Source organism: Trachypithecus francoisi, unplaced genomic scaffold, assembly GCF_009764315.1.
Source record: "Trachypithecus francoisi isolate TF-2019V2 unplaced genomic scaffold, Tfra_2.0 Lachesis_group9, whole genome shotgun sequence".
NCBI lineage: Eukaryota > Metazoa > Chordata > Mammalia > Primates > Cercopithecidae > Trachypithecus > Trachypithecus francoisi.
In genome coordinates, this window is record NW_022681474.1 from 75,253,148 (window position 1) to 75,280,919 (window position 27,772).

Below are 27,772 nucleotides of genomic sequence, written 5' to 3' on the forward strand. Positions count from 1 at the left end.
CACCCCACTGTCAATATTAGACAGATGAACGAGACAGAAAGTTAACAAGGATATCCAGGAATTGAACTCAGTCCTGCAACAAGCAGACCTAATAGACAGAACTCTCCACCACAAATCAACAGAATATACCTTCTTCTCAGGACCACATCACACTTGTTCCAAAATTGACCACATAGTTGGAAGTAAAGCACTCCTCAGCAAATGTAAAAGAATGGAAATCACAACAAACTGACTCTCAGACCACAGTGCAATCAAATTAGGATTAAGAAATTCACTCAAAACCACACAACAACACGGAAACTGAACAACTTGCTCCTGAATGACTACTGGGTAAGTAACGAAATAAAGGCAGAAATAAAGATGTTCTTTGAAACCAATGAAAACAAAGGCACAACATACCAGAATCTCTGGGACACATTTAAAGCATTTTGTAGAGGGAGATTTATAGCTCTAAATGCCCTCAAGAGAAAGCAGGAAAGATCTAACATGGAAACCCTAACATCACAATTAAAAGAACTAGAGAAGCAAGAGCAAACAAATTCAAAGGCTAGCAGAAGGCAAGAAATAACTAAGATCAGAGCAGAACTAAAGGAGATAGAGACACAAGAAAACCCTTCAAAAATCAATGAATCCAGGAGCTGGTTTTTTGAAAAGATCAACAAAATTGATAGATGACTAGCAAGACTAATAAAGAAGAAAAGAGAGAAGAATCAACTAGATGCAATAAAAAAATGAAAAAGGGGATATCATCACTGATCCCACAGAAATACAAACTACCTTCAGAGAATACTATAAACACCTCTACGCAAAATAAACTGGAAAATCTAGAAGAAATGGATAAATTCCTGGACACACACACCCTCCCAAGACTAAACTAGAAAGAAGTTGAATCTCTGAATAGACAAATAACAGACTCTTAAATTGATGCAATAATTAATAGCCTATCAACCAAAAAATGTTCAAGACCAGACGGATTCACAGCCAAATTCTACCAGAGGCCCAAAAAGGAGCTGGTACCATTTCTCCTGAAACTATTCCAATCAACAGAAAAAGAGGGAATCCTCCCTAACTCATTTTATGAGGCCAGCATCTTCCTGATACCAAAGTTTGATAGAGACACAACAAAAACAGAGAATTTTAGACTGACATCCCTAATGAACATCAATGCGAAAATCCTCAATAAAATACTGGCAAACTGAATCCAGCAGCACATCAAAAAGCTTATCCACCATGATCAAGTCAGCTTCATCCCTGGGATGCAAGGCTGGTTCAACATATGCAAATCAATAAACATAATCCATCACATAAACAGAACCAATGACAAAAACCCCGTGATTATCTCAATAGATGCACAAAAGGCCTCCAAAAAAATTCAACAGCCCTTCATGCTAAAAACTCTCAATACAATAGATATTGACGGAATATATCTCAAAATAATAAGAGCTATTTATGGCAAACCCACAGCCAATATCATACTGAAAGGGCAAAAACTGGAAGCATTCCCTTTGAAAACTGGCACAAGACAGGGATGCCCTCTCTCACCACTCCTATTCAACATAGTGTTGGAAGTTCTGGCCAGGGCAATCAGAAAAGAGAAAGAAATAAAGGGTATTCAATTAGGAAAAGTGGAAGTTAAACTGTCCCTGTTTGTAGATGACATGATTGTATATCTAGAAAACCCCATCATCTCAGCCCAAAGTCTCCTTAAGCTGATAAGCAACTTCAGCTAAGTCTCAGGATACAAAATCAATGTGCAAAAATCACAAGCATTCGTATACACCGATAACAGACAAACAGAGAGTCAAATCATGAGTGAACACCCATTCACAATTACTACAAAGAGAATAAAATACCTAAGAATCCAACTTACAAAGGATGTGAAGGACCTCTTCAAGGAGAACTACAAACCACTATTCAATGAAATAAAAGAGGACACAAACAAATGGAAGAACATTGCATGCTCATGGATAGGAAGAATCAATATCATGAAAATGTCCATACTGCCCAAGGAAATATGTAGATTCAATGCCATCCCCATCAAACTACCAATGACTTTCTTTACAGAGTTGGAAAAAACTAGTTTAAAGTTCACATGTAACCAAAAAAGAGCCCGCATTGCCAAAACAATCCTAAGCAAAAAGAACAGAGCTGGAGGCATCATGCTACCTGACTTCAAACTATACTACAAGGCCACAGTAACCAAAACAGCATGGTACTGGTACCAAAACAAAGATATAGACCAATGGAACAGAACAGAGGCCTCAGAAATAACACCACACATCTACAACCATCTGATCTTTGACAAACCTGACAAAAACAAGAAATGGGGAAAGGATTCCCTATTTAATAAATAGTGCTGGGAAAACTGGCTAGCCATATGTAGAAAGCTGAAACTGGATCCCTTCTTTACACCTTATACAAAAATTAAATTCAAGATGGATTAAAGACTTAAATGTTAGACCTAAAGCCGTAAAAACCCTAGTAGAAAACCTAAGCAATACCATTCAGGACATAGGCATGGGCAAGGTCTTCATGACTAAAACACCAAAAGCAATGGCAACAGAAGCCAAAATAGACAAATGGTATCTAATTAAACTAAAGAGCTTCTGCACAGCCAAAGAAACTACCATCAGAGTGAACAGGGAACCTACAGAATGGGAGAACATTTTTGCAATCTACCTATCTGACAAAGGGCTCATATCTGGAATCTATAAAGAACTTAAACAAATTTACAAGAAAAAAAAATCAAACAATCCCATCAAAAAGTGGGCAAAGGATATGAACGACACTTCTCAATAGAAGACATTTATGAGGCCAACAGACACATGGAAAAATGCTCATCATCACTGGTCATCAGAGAAATGCAAATCAAAACCACGAGATACCATCTCACACCAGTTAGAAATGCGATCATTAAAATGTCAGGAAAAAACAGATGCTGGAGAGGATGTGGAGATATAGGAACCCTTTCACACTGTTGGTGGGACTGTAAACTAGTTCAACCATTGCGGAAGATAGTGTGGTGATTCCTTAAGGATCTAGAACTAGAAATACCATTTGACCCAGTGATCTCATTACTGGGTACATACCCATAGGATTATAAATCATGCTACTATAACGACACATGCACACGTAGGTTTATTGCAGCACTATTCACAATAGCAAAGACTTGGAACCAACCAAAATGTCCATCCATGACAGACTGGATTAAGAAAATATGGCATACATACACTATGGAATACTATGCAGCCATAAAGAAGGATGCGTTCATTTCCTTTGCAGGCACATGGATGCAGCTGGAAACCATTATTCTGAGCAAGCCATCACAAGGTCAGAAAACCAAACACCGCATGTTCTCACTCATAGATGGGAATTGAACAATGAGAATGCTTGGACATAGGGTGGGAAACATCACACCCCAGGACCTGTTGTGGGGTGGGGGGACAGGGGGAGGGATAGCATTAGGAGAAATACCTAATGTAAATGATGAGTTAATAGGTGCAGCAAACCAACATGGCACATGTATGCCTATGTAACAAACCTGCACATAGTGCATATGTACCCTAGAACTTCAAGTATAATAAAAAAAAAAGAAAGACATCAATAAAATCCAAAAAGTCAGTAAATAAATATACAAGAAGGCCGGGCGCGGTGGCTCAAGCCTATAATCCCAGCACTTTGGGAGGCCGAGACGGGCGGATCACGAGGTCAGGAGATCGAGACCATCCTGGCTAACATGGTGAAACCCCGTCTCTACTAAAAAATACAAAAAACTAGCCGGGCGACGTGGCAGGCGCCTGTAGTCCCAGCTGCTTGGGAGGCTGAGGCAGGAGAATGGCGTAAACCCGGGAGGCGGAGCTTGCAGTGAGCTGAGATCCGGCCACTGCACTCCAGCCTGGGCGACAGAGCGAGACTCCGTCTCAAAAAATAAATAAATAAATAAATAAATAAATAAATATACAAGAAATGAAACACTTAAAAAAAAAGAAAAATATTTTCCCTTCTCTCGTGTACAATCTTGATTGGACAATCAGTCAAACCTCTCTGCCCTTCTTTTCCTAAGGTTAAATAAATGACTTTATTAGGCCAGTAGGAATTTCTCTCCAGGAATTTGAAACTTCAACGAAGTATCATAAACATAGGGAAAACAGTTGACTGATTTCAGTGGCAGTGACCTAAGGAAGCTGTCTATCTTCCTTTACCTTGGGCTGTAGATCTACTTCCCTGGCCCAAGACTGCTATTCCAGCCCTTCTTTGAACTATCTGAAAGCCTTGCAATCAGTTAGCCAGACTTTCTGCTGCTGGCAACTTAAGCATGCTAACTGTTATAGGGGCAAATCCTCTAATTCTTTGGATGGCCCACAACACAAAGCATAGTACTTGGCGCAAAGTAGGTGTTCATGAGTGATATTTTGAAGAACATAATGAAAAATTGAACACTGACGAAAACAAAGACCAACTATGAAAGCATTTTGTAAATACATAAGAGGTATAAAAAATTCTAGTGTAGAGGCCCAGGAATGTGACATTAGTGATAAAATGATTCAATAGTGACTCTACACAATCCTAACATCCACCCTAGCTACCTTTGCTTTTCTTATTAAATCTTTGAGACAGGAAAGCAGCACACTCTACTAAATCCCACTAAAATGCCCCAAACATGCTAGTTTTTTAAATTCTTACATCTAGAACTTATAGCACGTACTGGCCCAGAAGGCCCTCCCTTACCTCCTTTAAGGAATGATAAAGAAATTGATCTGAGCCAGGAAGAATGACACTCACTGGATTATACCACAGAGGTGTCCTATTTTTCATTTTGAAATGGATTTAGCACAATCATGCAAATGTGTACTACCCAGGGCTGGAAAGAAATGAGGACAGAGCTCAGAGAAGTCAGGCAAAGGTCAAACATGAAACCAAAATAGAAAGCAATACCCACAGCAGTTGTACTGCTACATACATCAGGTAGGCAGCTGGACCGAATGACCTCTAAAGCCTCCTCCAGTTCAAGCATTCTTTGATTCTACTTCTTTTAGTCGTTCATTCTTATAACTGTCAGAATCAGCCCTACTAAGAAGCACTGGTAAGTGTAAAAAGACTGTTGAAAATGATGTTTCAACAATTTTCTTTTAAAAAGAAAGAAACTTCATTAGTCTACGAGCTGAATTTTTCATTCATTAAACATTTACTAATGACTTGTTATGCACAAATAACTGTGCTAGGAGGAAGGTGAGCAAAGACACAAAGAAAATAATTACAGGTGCTGCCTTTAAGTAGCTAATAATTTACTAAAAATAATGCTAGGCCACTTTGTGCTTTCTGACTAAGACTAGTCATTGTAAACAGCAGCAATTTACAAATTCATCAGTGAAAAATGAAGAAAGCTTCTTGCTCTCAAGGAGCTTTTTATTTCTTTGTTCATTCACTGATTAATTCCACAGTCCTCACTGACTAAGCTCCATACCCTACACTACGTGTCATGGAGACCAATTACCAATATTAACAAGGTGTCTGCCTACAAGGAGCTCAAAAGGAAACGGGGTGACCTATGCCATCTACTTAGTTTTGTTATGCCAGTTCTTAGTCTTCTCCAAGTCTGTTCCTCCTGTAGTCACAGTGCCATTCTGATCAGGTTACACACACCCCCCACCGTACACCCCTCTTATCCTTCCCCTGCTTAACACACTCTGTTGGCTTCCCTTGCTATATAATTCAAATCTGAATGGTCTCTAAATGGCAGGATGGCAACCTCTCATAATCTAATGCAGCCTAGCCTAGACAGATTGCAGTTGATGTAATAAGCAGGATGAAGTATTATCACCAAGCTTAGCACAAATACCCTGTGAGTATTCAGTCATCATCGCTACCCACACAATCCCCAAATCGCTACCCACACAATCCCCAAATCTGGCCAGAATATAGTGAAGATCCAGAATTGATGGCCGTGAATAAATAGATCACAGGCAGCAATTGAGACCAAATGATTTATGTTTTATTGCTCCAAGGCAAGCACTCTAGCCTCAGTCCAATGGATATGTGGATAGATCCAGACTTAAGAAAGGAGAAAACATGATATCCTAAAAAGATCATTGTGGCAAGGATTTTTATCATGTTTCTAGACCTTGGAAGCATTCTCTGGATAGTTATTTGAGATGTTCTCAGGTCCTCTTAGGCCGCAATTGAAGACTGTGGAGAGATTTTGATCCTTTACAGGAGAGATGTGCTAAACCAAAAATATACTTTAAAGGGACTGACAATATTTATCAAATTCCTTAGAAAACTTATAATTCAGTAAAAATTAAGAACCACAATAGACAAACCAGCTCTATGGGCATAATTCCATTATTGAATTCCAGTTTTCTTTGATAAGAAAGGCAAACTAGATTCCCAGGTGAGTATACAAGGCCAGTGGTCACTGAAATGCTAGCTAACTGAATAATGGAAAACTTTCTCTAAACCGTGGTTTCCTTAGCTATAGTTGGGAATACAAATACTTATTTTACAAGGTTATTGTAAGGATTAAATAAAATAATGTGTGAAAAGCACTTGGCACAGTGCTTGAAACTTTGTAGACACCCAAAATGCTGTTCTTGCTGCTGTTATTTCTCTGTCACATGGAGTTAATGCCCATAACTTTACATTTTCCCACTGGGGTGCTACCACATGCCATTTCTATGCACCCCTTTTCCCTCATGAAGAAGAACATTATTCTACGTCCTCAGATCTTTTGTAAAAATATAGAATATTAGTGCTGGAAAGAATTTTGGGGAAACTCCAAGAAATAGTATGCCAAGGCCAAAGACTTATTCAAGGTCTCCCAGCTAATTCGTGGCATAACTATGTCTTGACCTAAGACTTCCATTTCCTAGTTCGGTGGCTTTTCAGCTGCATTATTATTATCCAAGTTATGAGGGGAACCTCAAATCAATACATTAATATAGTCTTATTGAGCACCTACCTAAAAGTCGTAGAGCTGCACTGAAAACTTTGGGCAATATAAAACAAGTATGAGACACATTCTTGCTCCTCTCCTTGCAGACTTCTTTCCTCATTAATTTTATATTAATTTTGAATGCTCCTTTTAATGCTCGTATCTTCAACTATAAGAGTAAGAGAATGCAATTGTATATACGAATTCTTAGCTAAGCAGTTTATGGCTGATTATTGCTGCATGGAAGTTCCATGGTTAGGGTCTGGCATGCATCCATTTACTTTACATACATTGTCCAGTTAAATTTCCCAACAATCCTATTTTATAGATGAAATGAAAAAAGAATGGAGACATGAAGTTACTTGCCCATGTCTATCTCTCGGATGCCAAACAAAGCCCCTGTTCCTGCCAAACAGACTCCTTTGAACTTTTAAACTTCAATATTAATCCTCTGAAGCAAAATAAATAAAAAAGGGCAATACCCAAGTGAGATGCATATAAATTGCTTAATTAGTACACATTTATTCCTCAAATATTTGTTAGGTGCCAATTATTTACCAGACTATACCACAAGAGGGTAAAATCAGTGTCACAGCAAACAGCCACAAATGGTGCTTTTTGCACTTTGCCCATACCCTTGCCACAGGAACTCTCACCCATGGGTCTTGCTGTGGTTGTAAGCTAGTCCTTCCAGCTGCGAAGGGCTCAGAGCTGTTGCTTCTTTTGCTGTTTCATCTTCTGGGTGATCAAGCTTGCTGCTCAGGCCACTGTGCCCTTGATCTTTTTAGGCTCTAGAAGTTACCTCAAGGGGAAATGCTTAGTTCACCCAGAATTTAAGCCATTTAGAAAGCCATGTGGACATGTGCTCTGAATGTGCAACCAAAGTGTGAGTGAAGGGCATTTCTCCTTCTTTTAATCTCATTTTGGGCCTTCCTCTAAGCCTGAGGCATGAGTCCCATAGTCTAGACCATGGAAAAGTTGAGTAGCAGATAAAGTGTGGTACTCAAACTCCTTCCTGAGCTTGGCCCGTGGCCAGTAGTTGCTCGAACCTGGAAGAGTTCTTGCCTAGGAGACTCCTCAGGCCTTCTAATAAGTTAGGGGTGGCCCAGCTACAGAGACCTGTGGGTATGCCAAATCCTGAGAGTGAAGAATGTTTAGGTTCTCAAAGATTAATCCTGTTGCACTCTCCTATGGAATGTGGAAGTCCTGTGTATGCAAAAGAGAATGGGACCCCATTCCCTCCAACAAGTTTTCCACTATTTTCACCTGCTAACTGAGGTGCCCAGATTTCCCTTGGTTTTATCCACACATTAAACTCTTCCTCTATCTCCATGTCTGAAACAGTGATTCTGCATATGGTATGGCTGAGGAATCACCCTCTCCCTATCAAAACAACTTTCATTTGAAATAACATTAATTAGCCTATGGTGAACTGCAACTTAAAGCAAAACAACATATAATGAAACCAATTTTACCACAGGCTAATTGAAATAAACAAGAGTTAAATTCCTACAGCATATTTCTGGTCACAAAAACATCAGCAAACCTCTAAATAAGAACCAAAGCACTTCCAGTCTAACACTGAAATAAATATGAGCTATATATACATTGTCATGCACTTGTATGATTATCATTGAATCTACAAATTTTTACTTGATAATAATATTTATTTATTTATTTATTCATTCATTCATTTTCTATTCTGCTTTTTCTAGTTCAAGGTCACTGGTGGCCAGACCCTATCCTTGCAGCTCAGGGTTCAAGGCAGAAACCAGCTCTTGCCAGCACATTGTCCCATTACAGAGTGTGCACGCGCGTGTTCTCTCACACCCACACCCACACACAACACGCCCCCCTCCCCCCCCCACACACACACTCAGATTGGGACTATTTGGACATGCCAATGATACTAGGAGTCACATCTTTGGGATGTGGGAGAAAACCGGAGTAGCTGTAGAAAACCCAGGCAGACGTGGGGATATCCTACGAGCTCCACACTGACGGTGGTCCCAGTGGGAATTGATTAAAACAATGTTATTTGAAGCCTGCTGTATATATCATTCAAACCTCAAAGGAGCATAATTGCTTAGGTATGAAAACCGAGGCTTCAAAAGGTTAAATAGTTTCCCTGAGGTCACCTAGGTCTTAGGTAAGAGAGCTGGGAGCAGGATGAAAGTCTGACCACAAAGACACTTTCCTGACAACTAAGCTACTTTGCCTTCCCTAAACTGCTTCTGTTTAATACTTACTGCTGAAATGCAAAATAGATAAAAGGACAACATAAGTAAGAGGAATACAAATGCATAATTAGCATGAATAAAGTGTACATTATCATTTTTATGTCAAGCCCATTTCTGCGAATGTTCCATTATAAAAGCGTCTCAGTTGATAAAAATTCAAAGATGCACATTTGGTAGTTGAAGCAAGAAAATGTCAATAATCCCACTTTATTTTATTAATTTAGATATGGCTCAGGCAAGTACAGCTGGTACTGCTATTCTTAGAGCTGGAAGGAATGAGGGGGAAAATATTTCTGTTAACAGACTCAATCAGATTCAGGAACTGACTCTACTCCCCCAAATCCCTAGTCATCCCACATCCTGCTCTGCCCCTAAAAAATCATCCACTGCAAATTGCCAGAGAGATGAATGTGAGAATGAAATTAATCAAAATAAGATGAAAGACCAGCAGTCTATCCCAAGTGGCAGTTTGATTAATGAAAGCCAGAAAGCAACTAGTACAATTTGGGAAATCAATGAGACCCAGGTGAAAGCAAAAACAACTGGAAAGCTGTAGTTTTCCCTAGGGGAGAAAATGTTTTGTATTTGTTTAGACCCTTTGACCTGAGGATGTCAAGGCATTTCACAAGCAATTTATTTTATTCTAGTTTCTGTTATGTGGAGAAATAAACACTGACATTAATGCAAGTTTTCCTCTGGGCTAACAGAGGAAACAGGAACAGAGAGAATAGAAAAGCAGTCACTGTACTCACAACTTTCCTTGTAATTGATGTCTCCATGAAAGATCAACCAGGCCTTTATGCAGTCATTTTGATTAATCTTATAGTAGATATCTTTGGGGGCATCTGCCCAATTCAGAGTGGTCCTTCTCTGAGAGCTATTCCCTTCACTCATAGAAGCAAATCCTATCTGCCATATTTGTTCTGAGTCCTTCCCTATCCCTATCCTGGCCATAGTGGATTGCGTCAAGGGTGGACACCTGACCCACCTGGGGCCAATCATATTCTTTCTACAATAACTGGAATTGGGATTCAGAGAACCATTTAATATGGAAGTCAGCCACTGTGAGTTGGACAAGAGCAGAAGCAGTCTTCAAAGAGAAAAACGAAGCAGTTTAGAGAACTGAGCAGGTGTCTCGCTTGGTTCCTGATAGCTATCCAGTTCCTGGTTCCAGCCCCCTGTGATGCCCAGTCACTTGGTCTGACTTTAGGTTGGGTTAAACACTCTTGAACACTGTTATTAGATTCTTCTTATCTACTTAAGTTAATTCAAGTGAGTTTCTGCTACTTGCAACCAGAAGTATCATCGTAAGCATTTCATTGCTGGGTCTGCCAGGTTCACCTTTGTCTCAAAATATCTGCCTTGCAATTTCTTTCAGTTATTCTCCTTCCTCTCTATCAATTTCCATTCATTGTGCCTTTTGTTTCTGCTTGCCCATTAAATATAGGTATTCTCTAATGTTCTGTGCTCAATCTATTTCTTCTTCGCCTTCCTGGAGAATCTCATCTCCTCAATGGTTTCAGTTAATACCTATAAGCAACTAAATCCCAAATCTATATCTTCAGCCCATACCTCTTGGCTAATATTGCTAAGCCACTCTGGACAGACTTACGGGCTCCCCAAACTAAAAAAAAAATGTGAAATTACTCAATCATTTTTCCTTGAAAAAATCTGCTCCTTTTCTCCTGATCTATATTAGAATATGGCATTGCACTCTTACCAGTCACTCAAGCTAGATGCCACAGTTATTTTCAAGTGTCTCTCCTATATTCCTTTTCATAGTTCTGTCTTCATCATCTCTCAATTGGACAATTTGCTGTAGTTTCCTAAGAATTTTCCTCCTGTTACATAACTACCTCCAACCATTGCCAATCCATTCTCCATACTGTCAGAATTATGATTCTAATACACAAACCAGCCAATGCCACTCATATGCTCAAAAAGAGTCAATAGATCTATATTTTTAATAAAATAAAGGCCAAGATACTTTTTATGATACATAGGTCCTTTCTGAACTTGGCTTCAAATTCTTTTTAACTCCATTGCCTACTTGACTTTGTGCAACAATCACACTATTCTGTTATTTCTCGAACACTTTATGACATTCATTAACTTTTCCAACATTCATCAATCCATCCATCTGTTCATTAATTCAGTAAGAATTTACTGAGCACACCATAAATACTTTGCAAAGCACCAGGATTATAGGCACGACTTAGGCCTAGTATATGCTCTGAAGGAACTGCCAGCCTAGGAAGAGACAGGTCATTTCAATTTAGTGAGCCTCCATACTATTATCCTATTATACTCTTTGTCTAGATATACTTCCTTAACTCCTAAACCCAAGAAAAGTCTACCCATCCTTCAAAACCCTAACTCAAATACCTCCTCAATCTCCTCAAGCCTGAATTACTCATTCACTATGTCCTCAGCGCTTCTTCTCAACACCACTTTGTTGTAGTGTGGCCTGCATTAAAATTAGGTTAGTGTTATATCTATTCCTGTCTTTACTTGTGAGTTCATTGAGAGTAGTTTGTTGAAGAAATATTTGTTGAATTAATTTTTGTTAAATTTAGGACTAATTTATGACAAAAATTCCTTTTTGGATGTATCATGTTTGCTGAAAATTTCATTTTGAAGCCAATAATTTGCGCTTTACCTATAGTCAAATTGGAAATCTTAAGAGCAGGCCCTGTCTCATAGTTTCCTGTGAGGATCAAATGAGTTAACAAATATAAAGCTATTAGAAAAAATAGCAGATACATAAAATAATTAGCTATCATAATTACTATTTTTATGTCAGTATAACTAGAAAATTGCTCATTTCACTTTCCTAGGTTTTGAAACATGAAAATATAGAAAACCATGTGAGAATCAGTATAAAAGGGTTCCAATATTTCCACATTCTCATCAACACTTTTTATTATCTATCTTTTTTTAGTATAGCCAGCCTAGTGTGTGTGAAGTCATATTTCATTATGGTTTTGATTTGCATTATCTTGATGGCTGATTATATTGATCAACCATAATACTGTGCTTGATTTCTGTGCTTAGGGCATTTGTATATCTTCTTCGGAGAAATTTCTTTTCAGATTATTTGCTCATTTTAAAATTGGATTATTTGTCTTTTTATTATTAAGGTATAGCAGTTCTTTATATATTTTACATGTAAGTCCCTTGTCAGATATATAATTTGCAAATTTTTTCTCCTCTTCTATGGGTTGTCTTTTTACTTTCTTGATGATATCATTAGAAAAAAACACATTTTTACTTTTGTTGAGGTCCAGTTCGTCTATTTTTTGTTTTGTTGCTTGTGCTTTTGGTATGATATCTAAGGAACTATTGTCTAATTTAAGGTCATGAAGATTTACATCTATGTTTCTTTAAGGAGTTTTGTAGTTTTAGTTCTTAGATTAAGTCTTTGATCAATTTTTCAGTTACTTTTGTACAGAGTATGTGATATACGTCCAACTTCACTCTTTTGCGTGTGGATATCCAGTTGTCCTAGCACCACTTGTTGAGAAGATTATTCTTTCCCCATTGAGTTATCTTGGTATCCTTGCCAAAAACCAATTGATCTTAAATACGAGAATTTGTTTCTATACTTAAACTTCCATTTCAGTAATCTATATATTTGTTCTTACAATAACACCATGCTATCTTGATTGCTATAGCTTTGTAGTATGTTTTGAAATTGGTTGGAATTTGTGGGGATTTCCTTTAAAATGTAGATTTCCAGACTCCTTCTCTAGAAATTCTGATTTAATCAGTCTGGGGCAGACTGTGGGAGCATGTATTGCAGGATTTAAAGAGTGCCATAGAGTAATGGTGAAGAATGCAAGTTTTGGCCAGGCATGGTGGCTCACTCCTATAATCCCAACACTTTGGGAGGCCAAGCTGGGTGGATTGCTTGAGGCCAGAATTTCAAGACTAGCCAGGGCAACATGATGAAACCCTGTCTCTATGAAAAAACAAACAGACAAACAAACAAACAAACAGGCATAATGGTGCATACTTGTGGTCCCAGCTATTCAGGAGGCTGAGGTAGGAGGACTGCTTGAGCCTGGGAGGTGGAAGTTGCAGAGAGCCAGGATAACTCCCCTGCACTCAAGCCTGGGTGACAGAGTTAGACCCCATTAAAAAAAAAAAAAAAGTGAGCCTGACTTACCAGACTTACCAAGATGGAATCTGACCTTACTTACAGGATGACTTGAGAATGACATTTACCTTCTGTAAAATAAGAATAATAATGAAACGGAGAAAGTTCCCTTTTCCCCCTCACAGGGCATGCGATGGGGGTGTGGCTTGCTTCTTCCCTGCTCTGCTGCTCAGACCTCTAGGGGAGCATACAACTGGGCAGGCTGTGGGGTTCCGGCCCCACGACACTGTCTAGGGGTGAATGTTTACAGCTGAAGCCTCAGTGGGCGTGTGTTACAGGGTGCTCTTTCAGTTCAGCCATCTGTAGGCGGCTTGTGTTAGCTCGGCTTGTGTCAGTCAACTCAATTAGACCCCCTTCCTTATCTCAAGGACAGAAGGCTTTTTGTATCCTGGGATTTCTTGCCTTGATGTACTGGAAGAATTGTATCACTTGTGGCCTTGGGGAATGAGTGCAAGATTTTACTGAGTTGAAGTAGCTCTCAGCAGATGGGGGAGCCAGAAGGTAGATGGTTTTCCCATGGAGTCTGGCCACTCAGCGGCCCAGGCTCTTCTCCAACCTCTGCAGCCAAACTCTGCCTCCTTCTGCTGGCCACTGGTTGATGGCCTGCCGGTGTCTGTCGTGTGTCCTTCCCCTGGCATGCTCCCCTAGACGTCCTCTCAACGTCCAGCCGATCGTGTATTCCTTTCGACATCCAGCTGCTTGTGTCTCTGCCTACCAGGGTCTTGGGGTTTTTACATGCACAGGACGGAGTCGTGGCAGGCTGGGATGGTCTTGGAAAATGCAACATTTGGACGGGAAGGCAGGAGTGCCTCTCATTACCTAGGTCAGTGGGCACAGGTCCGGGGGTGGAGCCCTCCCCAAGTACCACGGCCTCCTCTATCCAGCACTTCCCTGCTCCCCTTCCATAGCAAAAACAGTAATACTTTTCACATAGAGGTTATGAGAACTAAATTCATCAATTCATGTAGGATAGAAGAGTGCCTGGAACTCAATGTTAAGTGATTGGACTTCCTAACAGTTGGTCATAGGAGCAGAAAGTGGGAAAATGCAGAAAGGGAGAAAAAAGTGTGTGTCAATCTAATGGGATCAAATAATTTTTCAGAGACTTTGCAAAATTTAGGAAAAAAAGTTTTGAATAACAGGAAAAAAACACATGCCCTGATGAGTAGCTGATCTTTTCTTAAACTGTGGTAAAATACATATAGCATAAAATCACCATTTTAACCATTTTTAATAATTCAGTGGCATTGATCACATTCATAATGTCCTGCAACTATCACCTGTATCTATTTCTAAAACTTTTCATCATCTCATATGGAAACTAACAATTACACAATAACTTGCCATTTTTCTCTCCTACCAGGCCTTGGCAACCTCTAACCCACTTTCTGTCTATATGAATATGCCTATTCTCAATATTTCATATAAGTGAAATCATGCAATTTTTTTGTGTCTGGAATGTTTCACTTAGTGTAATGTTTTTAAAGCTCATCCATATTGTATTGTACATAAAATTTCATTCCTTTTTATTGTTGAATAATGTTCATTATATGCATATATCACATTTTTAATACATGAATTTGTTGATGGACACTTGGGTTGCTTCTACCTTTTAACTATTGTGAATAGAGCTGCAATGAACACTAATATACCAATATTTTTGTGAGTCTCTGTTTTCAATACTTTGGGGTATACATCTAGGTGTTGAATTTGAATAACTGACCTTTTACTAGAAATAAAATGGTGCTTTGGAGTAAAGAAAGCCCTTTGCTATCTCTCTCATAGCTTGTCCTTATATGAGGCTACTCTTGTCACTTCTTCCTTGACCTGCATGCCTTCAGCTCATTATAATTGCTGTCTGGGGCACAGAGATATGAATACCTCTGGAGCCAGGGCAGGCTAGGTAGGAAGGAAGTTAAGACAATTCCCAGATGACAAAAATTAGTGATAAGGCTCAAGGCAACCAGAGAGTCTGACCTGTAACCCTTCTTTGCCTCCTTCTCTGATACCTCTTGTTTTGACAGAATGTTTCTGCTCATCCTGAGAGACTAGGAGGTTATGTAAGAACTCAAAAAGGGTGAAGAAGGGCTGTATAATTGTGTACATCTCTTGACCCTGTCATCTGCCAAGGCTATCATTACAGCCAGCAGGAGCCATTTAGGGAAAAGAACAGGAGTAGGTGGGATGGGGTCAGTGGGTCAAGGCAGCTATAGGTTGCTAAGGACATTCCCAAATAGAAAGGAAGTCCCTGTCACAGTTGTCCTTTCTCATTACAGAAAGCCCACCTCAGACACTGCCCCAATGCTACTAGTTTTATCTTGACTCCAGACCTTGCCCTGTGCCCCCTGGTGTTTCTCTGATTTCCCTGGCTCATAGTGACCTTCCCCTTAGTTTGGGATGGGTGAATGGAGAGGGTAATGGTGTTATTGATCATATCCTATAGAGATAGAGTGTTATTCTAGGCAATATGAATGAGAAATATACCTTATATTAGGTTCTATACATAAAAGGCATAATTCATGTGGTTATCTATGCTTAGAATACTTTATGACTTTTTTGGCATGATTAAATATATTAAGATAGTAGAAGTAGGCAAAAATGAGCTAGTGAGTAAGAACAACAAGCCTCCACTACCCTATACTGGGTACACAGGCTTGATAAAGGAGAAGGAAGGCTGTAGTAGGTTTCAGGGGAGTTGGTCCCTGTTACTAAAAACATTTGCGCTGTGAATAAAAGATGATGCCTGAGTAACATGTTTGAGACCTTCTTGGGCATCATCCTTGCCTGTTTTCCATTAGCTGAAGGAGAGGCATGAATATAGTGATGTCTGTAATTGCCTGCCCTACCTGACACGGTCATTGAATGGTAGAATCCCTGGAGTGGAGATGGGAGCTGATTTTCCTGGTAGCTTGGGTCGCTGGCCTTCTTAGTAGCTTACTTACTTGAGTACTTGCCCTGCTCTTTGGTGGTGGCAGAAAGTCAAGCCCAGCTAGAAAGAGTTGGTCAGGAGACAAAAGGGAAAAATACAAACCAAGCAAATAAAATGTTTAAAAATGTTTTAAGAAATCATGACTTAATATTAACAGCATCCAGAACTTCATTGCCAACTTTATTAAATGTTGTCAAAGACATTTAGCTGATCTAGATTAAAAGACCCTTAGGCCTCTGTTACTGTCTTCAATCCTATATTGTTAAAAGTGATCTACTTTTTTAAAGTGATGCAGGATATACAAAAATGCTCAATCCCTGCTAGTACTTAGTTCATGTAGAGATGAACAGGCTCCATTTCTCCTAGACTGAGCTGCCATTATCTCCACACCCACTCTACCCTTTTTCATTTTTCCCTAATTCCCAACCTAAGGAAAGAGAGACTGCCCTACTTGGCCTCAAGATTCCCCTTTTAAGCTTCAGGGAATTAAACATGAAGCATAAGGACATTGCATTTATCTCCCTGATTCTGAGGAACCAAATGTCCTATTCCACTCATAACATTTAAATTTTTTTCTTCATGTAGTCATATAAAGCATTTTACCTGACTTGATTTTTAAGATGTCATTTACCTCTCAGAGAAGCAGAATGGTGAAATAGAAAGAACTAAGGTCTAGACTAGGGCAATTCTGGTCCCAAATCCAATATCTATGTATAAGATATCTTCACCTCTCTAAGTCTAGTTTCCTCCTATGTAAAATGAGATAATAATAGTTTCCAAGTTTTGGGGGAGCACTATGTAGGATAATAAATGTAAAGCACAAAAATAGGACAACATTAGGTTTCCACTCTTTTTCTTGTTTCCCCAGGGAAAGCTCAGCTTCCTCACATACTGAATACGTGATAAAGTCCATGTGGTCTCCTAAGACAAGGGTCATCTTACATATCCCAGCGTCCAGGTCATGTCTGCCCTGTTTTTCTGACATCAAAAGTTTATGCTCTTGTTGGGAGTCCACTGGAAATGATGTTTTCTTGAAGTGTATATAATGATATAAGAAAATGAACAGGCACTATTCATGAAAAAGTAAGATAGAAATTATGCAGTATAAATACAGTTTTTAGAAAATAATATATGTCCATACATTTATATATAGGACATTTGGTGGCATCACAATTTATCTCACCTCTGTAATATCAGGTAGTTGTTCAGGACGATACCAGACACTTTTCTTTTCTTGCTGACTTGAGGCATTTAAAACTGAAAAGAAAAGCAAAATTGCCTACATGTGGGAAATATTCAGAGGGAGAGAGGACTTAGCTAAAAGCTAAATAGAGAGCAGGAATTTTTAAAGCAAAATGCTGTGTGTTCTCTGAGGCTGTTTCTACCCTTTTCTCTCATCTGCTTGAAATTATCGGTAAAGTAGCAATTGCTCATCTGGTACAAATGATATAAGATGAGGGAGGGGAAAGCCACAGGCTGCTGATGGGCCCCAACTAAATCAAGAGGATTATAATCACATACTCACGCATGCACACACACATGTGCACTGAAAAAAAAAAAAGAAGGAAAAGACAAAAAAGTTATCAACTTTGTGTAATGATATTCCCTATTGAATTGTATTTTCCAAGCTTAAAAATGCCTCTTGGGCTTTATTTGGCAAGCTGAAATAATAAACTGATCATGAGCCCCAAGAAAAACTAAAGCTGTCCTGGATTAGGGTTTTTTTCTCTTCACTTCCCAGATCTTTGGTACTGACAGTGGATCCTCAATAGAAGAATAGGGTTATCAGATCTTGAGTTAACTTTTCAACACCCAGTCTTTTAAATCATATAACAATGTACTACACTAAGATGTCACTTATCAGAGAGACTTACCAAAGACCACACATAATTAGTGAAAAAACAACCTTGGAAGCCTTGACTCCATGTTACCTCTAGGTCTTTCTTCCTTCGTTGCTTTTATATGCATGAGCATTAAAAGAAAACAATGTGTATTAATGCATATGTGAGTGTATGTGCGTGTATGTGTGTGTGTGTAGAGATAAAGAGAAAAATAAGTGAGAGAAATTACATATATACACATAGATACATACATGTATATGTATGTACTTTAATGCCAGAAATAGCTCAAAACATCTGAACCTCTAAACATCTGAACTTCTGTCAGGGTTATGGCATGAAGGAACTGTGACTTGGGAAGCCAACCAGGAAGATAGGCTGAAGAAGCAATTCTTAGGACTTAATGTTTCAAATAAAGGGCTTAATTATCATGTGAAACCCTCAGGGCCCAGGGCCAAGAAGAGCAAATTTCCTCTAAAGGACTTCCTCTAAAGGACTTCTGCTTAGTTTGGTTACTCCATCAGGCACAGCTCCTAGTGTAGTCTCAGCCAGGCATTCTCTCTCATTTATAGCCTTGGATCTAGCCCCATTCTATGAGTAGACCAAGCTAGTTCCTTACATGACAAGCTAGTTCCTTCCATTCAGTCCAGGGGGTGACTGAATGGGTTGGGGAAGGTCAATTTCTTAGTCTAACCCTCTTTCACTCCTGGGCCAATAGCTAAATCCAGTGCTCATTTCACTATTTTTGCTTCACCCACCTAAAATTTCACCTTAGATTATATGGTGATCATCACTGGACACACCTCCAAGAGAAGGGTAGGGCCCTAGAAACCAAACTAACAAGAGTAACAGATCTGCCCTTATAAAAATAGTGACTATCCTGTATTAATAAGTAAAGACCAGCAAAGGACAGATGCAAGTTTAACACCGGAATGGTCCTTAATTACAGATCCTCTAGACAGGAATTTCAAAATGCTTTGTGGTGCTCCATGCCTCTTTGGACTTGCTACAGATTTGTGAGTGAAAAGTCTTGGGCTCTCAGTGTTTTTGCGCAATTAGAAATCTTTCACATACTAAAGGGCTTTAGTTCTGTGTGCAGCCTAATGCTCCTTTACAATTTCCAGATTATGTATGTTCTTGCCTTCCCTCTGGTTCAGGACACATTTCCGGTGCTGGAGCCGTATGGCATAATGGGAGGAGCATCGCTTTGAAACCAAACAAGCTAGACTCCGTTCTCAGGACTACCACTCATTAACCTGTTGCTAGTAGCTCTGGGCATCAGTTTCCTCATCTATAAAAAAGTATGTTTTGGTGGGGGGTGGGGGAGATGTAAGGTAAGGATTAAGCAAGATTGGACAGTGCCTGCAATATGGTAAGAAAGGTCTGCTACTACTACTATTATTATTATTTCTATTACTATTGACCCAAGTGTCTGAGCAAGATTGCTTTACATTGTCACCAAGAGGTGGAAAATTAATAGTTAATTTGACAGGCCTCAAAAAAGGGGTGACATGTAAAGGAATGAGAAAGATACTATAAATATCCACCCATAATCTTATTTTTAGTACTTCATTAACATTGTTATTATTATTTTTGGAGTCTCCCAACCATTTCTGCAGAATTTTTTTTTAATTCATGGATCATAGGTTTCAAGCTGGCATAATTCTTGCTTTATTATAATTTGCCATATGTGGACATGTTCTCTATATTTAGCCTTTGAATATAAAAACTTTACCATCTTGCCGAAATGCCAGGAGTTTTGAAAATTTGAATATAGTCAAACTGTCTGGTTTGTAGAGGAAATAACAGGTCTACAAATTTTAACATACTTGCCAAAAAGGATCACAGAGCAGAATTTGGATTTTTCTCATTTCTTAACAACTAGTTCATGGGTAACTAACACAAGACCCACAGAGCCTCAATTTTAGTGAGATACACAAGGAGCGCATTTAATTGTGCTGTGAATTTGAAGCAGATACAACTTGAAAAGAATTGGAACTGTTCTTCATGTTGGCTGTATCATCCCAGTCCCACAGTCTCCTTTGAAGGACAACAGAAGAAGAAATAGGCTGAACAAGAATCCAGTACTTCTTTCCAAACTCCAGGCCAGGTTTTTCTTTTTGAACTGTGGATTTTAAAATAGAAAGAAAAAAGGGAAAATGAAGGGAAAAAATCCCCTTTTTGTTATCTGATTTCCTCACAGTATTTTTCTAAGAATATCCTGTGGTTAGTCACTGTGTATGGTGCTGTATTTATTTTCTCATATACCAAAAGGTTACGAAGATCTTTTACATTTTAAAGATCTTTATATTTTTAGGAAGATCATTTATATTTTACAGATAATGTCTCAATAACTACTTGGTTAAAACCTAATTTCTGTTTTTAAAAGAGCTTACTTTTATTGCAATGATGGACTTGAGAGAGGGTTTTTAAAAATTTATTCTTTTAGTATTGTTTTTATTGTTGTTAGTTGTTTGCTTGCTTGCAAGAAACAAGCTTATTTTTCCATAGAATCATCTTGATAATGTAGCTGTAGAAATATTTTAGGGATCTAGAGGAGACCTATGAAGAATGCTTTCTAAAAACAGTTCCTTATACTTTAGAAGATTGACACCACAGACATGTATGCACACACACACACACACACACACACACACACACGATTACTAAGACAGCAAGTTACTGTTGTCAATAAACATGGCTAGGACCATTTGTCTGATGCCTGGCCCCACCCTCCTTTTGTCACTCTCGTTCTATGGGCTCCTGATACCCATCTGCAGCCCAGTTATCTCCCAGGCTGACTCCCTGCTGCCAGAGCTCTCCAGGTGACACAGAATCACGGCATGTATCCTGCTAGTGTGTTTCTAACCATGAGCCACAGTTTAGTTGCTGAGTTCATTTGTTTCTGAGTTCATTTCTAACTCCTGACATAGTTCCAGGACCTGCACCCTATTTTGGTCCCCTGTGCCACAGTCTTTTTGCTTATAATCTATACTGCACAGCAGGTTTACCAGGATGGAGGCTCATTTTTATTCCTGTCAAACTAACCTAAGAACTAGAGTATTACCCCACATCTGGGATTTTGTTTCAAACCTTCCCAATAGCAGCTCCTAGACTGTTGGCCTGGATCACTTCCCATTACTTGCTCCTAGGTTTATTGCTGTCAATCCTGCCCTGCAATGTACTAAGCATTGATTACTTACCAGACATCATAATTGGAATTTACCTTACTATGGGTAATGTGCAATATTGTGGTTAAGAATACTTACTCTGAATGCCAGGTAAATTTTAGCTCCACCATTTACTATGATTTAGAGCAAGATGCTTAATGTTTCTATGCCCCAGTCCCTTATCTATAAACAGCATAAAAACATCACCCACCCTTTAGGGTTCAGTAAGAATCAAGTGAAGTAATAAATATAAATCATGTCAACATGCTGAGCACTCAGTGAATGTTAGTTATGATTATCATATACTCAAGTCCATAGAAATTTCAGAACTTTATTCCATAGACATTTTATACCCATTTCATGTATAATTTTACTTAGAGATAAGTAACTTACCCAAGGCCAAGTAATAGAGCTACGATTTGAAACCAGGTCTGTCTGACTCCAAATTCATTCATTCAGCAAATGTTTGTTGACTATTCATTGCTGACTTTGACAAAAGATGGCCTTTAATAAGCCAAGGAATCATTGATCATCAGAGAAATGCAAATTAAAACTACAATGAGATATTATCTCATCCCAGTTAAAATGGCTTTTATCCAAAAGACAGGCAATAACAAATGTTGGTGAGGATGTGGAGAAAACAGAACCCTGTACTCCTTTGGTAGGAATGTAAATTAGTACAACCACTATGGAGAACAGTTTGGAGGTTCATCAAGAAAACCAAAAATTGAGCTACCAAATGATCCAGCAATACCACTGCCAGATATATACCAAAAAGAATCAGTACATGGAAGAGATAGCTACACTCCTATGTTTGTTACAACAGTGTTTACAGTTGCTAAGATTTGGAAGCAAGCTAAGCGTCCATCAACAGATGAATGGATACAGAAAATGTGGCACATATACACAATGGAGTACTATTCAGCTATAAAAAAGAATAAGATCTTGTCACTTGTAACAACATGGATGGAATGGAAGATCATTATGTTAAGTGAAATAAGCCAGGCACAGAAAGACAAACATCACATGTTCTTACTTATTTGTGGTACCTAAAAATCAAATCAATTGAAGTCATGGACATAGAGAACAGAAGGATGGTTACCAGAGTCTAGGAAGGGTAGTGGGGATTGTAGAGGAGTTGGGGATGCTCAATGGGTACAAAAAAATTTAGAAGGAATGAATAAGACCTACTATTTGATAGCATAATAGAGTGACTACATTCAATAACAACTTAATTGTATATTTTAAAATAACTTAAAGAGTATATAATTGGATTGTTTGTAATTAAAAGGATAAACGCTTGAGGGGATGGATACCCCATTCTCCATGATGTGCTTATTTCACATTATGTGCCTGTATCAAAACACCTCATATATCCCATAAGTATATACACCTACTATGTACCCACAAAACTAATTTAAAAACAATTAAAGAAAATAAAGTCAAGGAATATGGGTAGCCTCTAGAAGCTGGAAAAGGCAAGAAAATGGATTATTCCTCAGAGGCTCCAGAAGGGAATACATCCCTGCTGACACCTTGATTTTAGCCCAGTGAGACTCATTTTAGTCTTCTGACTTCCAGAACTGTAAGAAAATTAATTCTTGGTATTTTAAGCCACTATGTCTATGGTAATTTCTTATAATAGCAATAGGAAATCAATACAGGTGCCCACGTTATGTGTCAAACAACTCATATTTCCATAATCATAGTATATCTCTGTGACCTTACTTAATAACTTATATAGCATGTGCTTAATAAATATGGGTTGAGTTATTCCAGTTTCCTTCGTTTCTATCTAATCATGAATATATCATGTTGGACATTGATAAAATGATCTCCAAAATCAGTTCCATCTCTAGTTATCTCTGGCTCACAGTCACATAAATAGATTTTTAATACCATCTTTTTTAGGACCACTTCTGGAAACACAGTGGCTGCTTAGTATGTAGTTGCAGAAGGGAAGAATGGGATGAATGATTTATTGTCACAAAGCAGTCTTTATTTATTTGTTTGCTTGCCAACAACCAAACACTCAACTACAGTAACTTTCAGTGAACTAGAGGAGGGGGCTAGAAAATCCAAAATAGAAGACTATGTCTCCAAAATTATTATTTTAGTTTCAGAATATCTTTCTGTTATCTGCAGATCCACAATTATTTTAAAATAACTATTGGGGTTGTGCCCTTATGGTACAAGTTTTACATTACATATCTGATTTACTTCTCTAAATTAAATTTAGAATAAGTTGGTTTTTATAAAGATATTTATAATCCCTGATCACTGATACTTTCTTAGTCCACTGTGTTGGTTGGCAGAAAAGGAAGGAATAAAGGGAAAAGGTAAAAATAAGTCAGGGATCATTGGCCGACAGCCCAGGAAAGTCTCAGGGACCATTGTGACTTTGGGTGGTGTCAGGGATAGCTATTGTTTCAGCTTTCTGCCTAGGCTCCATTGTTCCTTGATCTGATATCAGTACTACTGCTATCTAGTTGGAAACTACCCCTCCCCCATTCTTCATCCTTATGGGCTAGGAGGGGCCATCCCACTCTCCAGCTGCAGTGTAGTCCTATGATCCAAGTCTCTGCCCAATCATCACATTCTATTTTCCTGATCCCAGTGATTAGTTTGGGCTTAGCCACTTGATCCAAGTCAAGGCAATTAGATATTGGTCCAGGATTTTGACGAAACTGTTGGAAATAGAGATTTTCTCTTTTCTCATTGGAAAGTCTTAGAATTTAAGACTGATTTAGATCTACTGACAACCATTTTGTCATGACAAAGGAAAACCTGAATAAAAACAGGGCTAATGGAGGATAAAGCGGAGACTAGCAATAGAGATAATAGCATCTGCAATGGAATTATTCAAACTCCTGGATCCTGCTTGCCTAAACGTAGTACCAACCTTGAACTTTTAAGTGAGCTAATCAGTTTCTGCATCTGCTTAAGCAAGTTTAAGTTGTATTTCTGTCTTGTGAAAACCAATATTTTTTGGCTAATACAAGGAGTCATCACAGTCTTGCAGACACACAAACTTAAAACTGAGGTCTTTAGAAATGATCAGACCCAGAGGAACTGACTTACAGTAACTGAATTTAAAAGAGACTGAGGTGTAATACAGAAAAACTACTTTAATAGACGTTTGCAGGTATCTACAGTATTAACATATTCTACCTAGGACACCTACTTTCCAAAAGCATTTGACTTGAGAAGCCAAAGCGGCAAACAAAAGATAGCCTCAAGATTCAGAATCAAAGAAGCTTGGCTAAATTGGACCTATTTTATCTGGACCAAGATGAAGACTTATGATCCACAATGCTGCCTACAAGAACACCTGAATTAGAATCAACTAGATTTGGCACATTCTTTCTCTGGACACTATTACATAATTCTCAGACTGCTTTTTTATGCTTCAAATTGGCTATCCTGCTTCTGCTCACAGAAGTTAATCCATTATATTGACTCTCTTCTTTCTCCAAATATTCAATTAAATTCCATTTCCCAAGTTGCAATCACATTCTCTTTCTGCTTTCATGATCTATGTCCTGACCACCTTTGGGAACAGTATAGCTGTTTTAATGCTTTCCAGACTCACATGCATGGAAATTTCTTGGTCTGCACTAACAAGTAGCCAATTTTACCCACTGGTAATTTTCAGTAGTTTAACTCACAGACGGCAACGGGAGAAGAGCACCTCATTATTGTCCCAAATACTGTCTAGAAGGGAAAGTCTAACTGGGACCGGAGAAGTTGCTGTATATTTGGACTGCCAACATTCCAAGTACCTGAGATCCCTTTTTTTTCTAACTGAGGTAAAATTTCTAACAGCATAGGAACATATCAAGTCTTAGGTGCATAATTCAATGCATTTTAACAAGTGTATATAGCTATGCAGCCAATACCCAAATGAAGATATTCATAACTGCAGGAAGTTCACAGGATTATTTATTTATTTATTTATTTTGAAATGGAGTCTTGCTCTGTCACCCAGGCTGGAGTACAGTGGCACAATGTTGGCTCACTGCAACCTCTGCCTCCCAGGTTCAAGCGATTCTCCTGCTTCAGCCTCCCAAGTGGCTGGGACTACAGGTGCATGCCACCACGCCTGCCTAATTTTTGTATTTTTAGTAGAGACAGGGTTTCACCATGTTGGCCAGGCTGGTCTCAAACTCCTGACCTCAAGTGATCCACCCACCTCAGCCTCCCAAAGTGCTGGGATTACAGGAATGAGCTTGATACTCAAAGTTTCACAGACACCAAGCAATATTAGTTGTACTTTCAGTATCCATTGATTGAGAAAATATATACAGTATTGACAGAAATATAATACTAATTCAGTAATGTTGTTATGTAATTATTTGTTTTAATAGCCACAATTGTATTGAAATATTTGAAAAATAGAACTGTTTAGAATAGAATGTTTGAGGTATTACTTAATTTGTGAACAGATAATGCTTAGTGTCCGTAAGGATTCAAATGCTTTTAGAAATAACCTTTCAACCACCTCCATAGAGGTCTGTGTCTCACAGATTAATAGGGTCTGCTTTGGCTAATCCAAAATGTATATGGCCATGAACATTTGGGTATGTAGCAAAGTACAAAAAACTTTCTAATATCATCATGACTGTTGGCATAAACAGTTCACAGATGGGTAAAAGTAAAAACATGGGGGCTGTGTATTCAGGGCAACCTGAATCTATGTCTCCCAGGCTGAAGTCCTCAATCTTGGCCCAAATTAATTCTCTACTTATATTTTTTTTTCCAAAAAAGCATGATCCATCTCTGTCATTTATGACTTAGGTAAACATGGGAAAAAAGCTAATTCTTTTTAAATCTTAGTTTTTTTCCTTCTATTAAATTAGAATGATGACTTACCTTTTAGGGTTTTTATGAGGATAAAGTGGGATAATGTGGGAGAATCTTGAGAACTCTAACTTTCATTCTTATTGCTACTCATTAACAGATAAACTGTTTGAAGGGATACTTACTGAAGTACTCCATTCGTTGCTCTTTCATCTGACAAGTAACATGCTAACTTATGTGGGTAGAATCCCCTAGCACAGTGCAAAATGTTTCTCCTGTTAGAAAGAAATGTTAATGGAATTTAATTCCAGTCCAAAAGTCTCAACTTAATTGCATTAGACTTTCAGGATCTCAATTAGATAATCTTAGAACTGGACTATAATCTTAGCACTGGACTATAATCTTAGCACTGGACTATGTATTCTACGGAGATACGTCTGAATTTTTCCAGTGAGGGGAAAAGACCAAAACCAGTAAGTGTAAACCATTACAATAGAGTGAGAACCCAAATTCAGTTCTCCTGACTCTTACTTTAGTGCTTTCTTGTTGCTACTGATTAGTGAATAAACGATTTGAAAGGAAATGTTTTACTAAAACATTTTTCACTAGATCACTGAACACAACAAAAACTAAAACTCCTCAAATCCTTCTTTGATATGTGGAAGCATATCCCTACTTAAGGAAATATATCTGTGTAAAACTGCCTCTCTGACAGTTTCCATTCTTCTGGTATTTCTGTCTGAGGAGTATTTTAATTTCCCAAGAGACTAAAATATTTATTCTCTCTGCATCTCTGTAATTCATTTGCAGGACAGAGTCTGCCCAGGGTTAATTGGGCAGCTAACAATCTCAAAAGGGCATCTCAACTTTACAAGTTCTGCCATTGCCACTCCCCACCTGTGAGTGAACCCGTTAAAATCACAGCTGTGCTCCACCTCTGAAGTCCAGGGTTTTAGTAACCACCTAACATACTGTGGAGTTGCCAGGGGAAATATTAAACTGGATGATTTCACAGTAACCACAGTTGAATTGCGGTTGAAGCAATGTGCCTAGTTAAGTTGTAAAACACACCTTCAGAGGTACCACAAGGAACGAGACATTTGGCTTTCTCTGTCTTCAAATCCACAGTGGTAGAAATGAGAGGGAGCATAAATGGAAGTCAATTTTATATTTCCAGCATTCAATTCATTTCTAGCCCTAAGGCTTGATGTGAAGGCAGCAGGGTTAGTAATTAAGCTGAGATGGAAATGAACAATGCTGCCAAGCTGGCCCCAGTGTCATTCAATATTCTATAATACCTGTCAAAGGGCAGATGGACAGATCTGATGGCTCCTAGGTGAGGCAAATGTACTTTTCATTAACCCAGGAAAGCCAGCAATATTCTAGTAACTTGGAAGAGATTCTGTTGGACAAACTTGACTACTAGAAATGCAATCAATAGCTGCAAGCTCAATGCCACTCATGATCATTCTATTTGGAGCTGCTCAAGATGATTAATAATAAAACTTACCAGATCCATTTGTACAGTATATTTTTACCCATGCTCTCAATATGACTACAAATTGCATCAATTAAAACCTACAAATTATAAATTTAATTAAGCCCTGTGTAAGAGATTAAGTTCTGACTCACATTCCTATAAGTAAATTCTATCTAATAAAAATAGCTTCTATTTTTTGAGCACTTATTTGTCAGACAACAAAAA

The 27,772-nt window shown here is 38.5% G+C and overlaps 1 long non-coding RNA gene across 1 annotated transcript; it reads right to left on the bottom strand.

Moving 5' to 3' along the window:
* Nucleotides 1-20,021: 20,021 nt before the first annotated feature.
* LOC117082549 lies at nucleotides 20,022-26,336 on the bottom strand. The gene is made up of 2 exons (XR_004436662.1): nucleotides 26,253-26,336; nucleotides 20,022-20,222 (listed from the first exon to the last, which is right to left on the bottom strand). It is a non-coding gene; the product is annotated as an uncharacterized LOC117082549 (long non-coding RNA).
* Between the last annotated feature and the right edge of the window lie 1,436 nt (nucleotides 26,337-27,772).